The following is a 649-nucleotide window of genomic DNA, read 5'->3' on the forward strand; positions in this document are numbered from 1 at the left end:
TTAGGTTTTTGGGTTTTAAATTTTGACTTTTTAATGATTGTTCATGCAGAAGTTTTAAAAATTTTATTTCTTTATTTTTTAGGTGAGGCAACCCTCGATTGACCCCACAGATTACAAGGACCTTGACAAGCTAAAAATTATTATTATTTTTTTTTTTTTACTCCTACAGCACCTGGTCTTCCTAGGTGGTATCCCATCCAAGTACTAACCGGGCCTGACCCTGCTTAACTTCGGAGATCAGACAGGATAGGGCTTGCTCAGGGTGGCATGGCCGTAGACTGTACTGATTTTTAATGCAAATACTTAAATGGCCTTGTGGCCCATAAGCCGTGAGGTGGCTCACTGCCACCTTGCTTTGTTCTCTCACTGTCCACGCTCCTGGTTCTCTTGCCCTTGGTACTTCTGCCTTGTCTCACATGGGTGAGCATCTTAGAGAAAGTCCCGAACAAGGGTTTCTTGGTTCTAATTGCCGATACCCCATGCTCCATTTAATTTATTCTTATTTGATCCGTAAGCGTATTTCTCAATGTGCTCATTCATATCTTTTCTGTGCAATTCCTAACCTTCATCCCTACTTGCTCATTCTTGGCACATGACCTTGCCTCCCACTTTCCCGAAGAGATCGACGTGGGCATCTGAGTCCCCTTCC

General features: G+C 43.1%; 1 pseudogene; it reads right to left on the reverse strand.

Annotated features, from left to right (window-relative positions):
* Window positions 1–160: 160 nt before the first annotated feature.
* LOC111729951 lies at window positions 161–279 on the reverse strand (annotated as a pseudogene).
* Between the last annotated feature and the right edge of the window lie 370 nt (window positions 280–649).

Source organism: Pteropus vampyrus, unplaced genomic scaffold (genome assembly GCF_000151845.1).
Source record: "Pteropus vampyrus isolate Shadow unplaced genomic scaffold, Pvam_2.0 Scaffold292, whole genome shotgun sequence".
In the NCBI taxonomy this organism is placed as follows: Eukaryota; Metazoa; Chordata; class Mammalia; order Chiroptera; family Pteropodidae; genus Pteropus; species Pteropus vampyrus.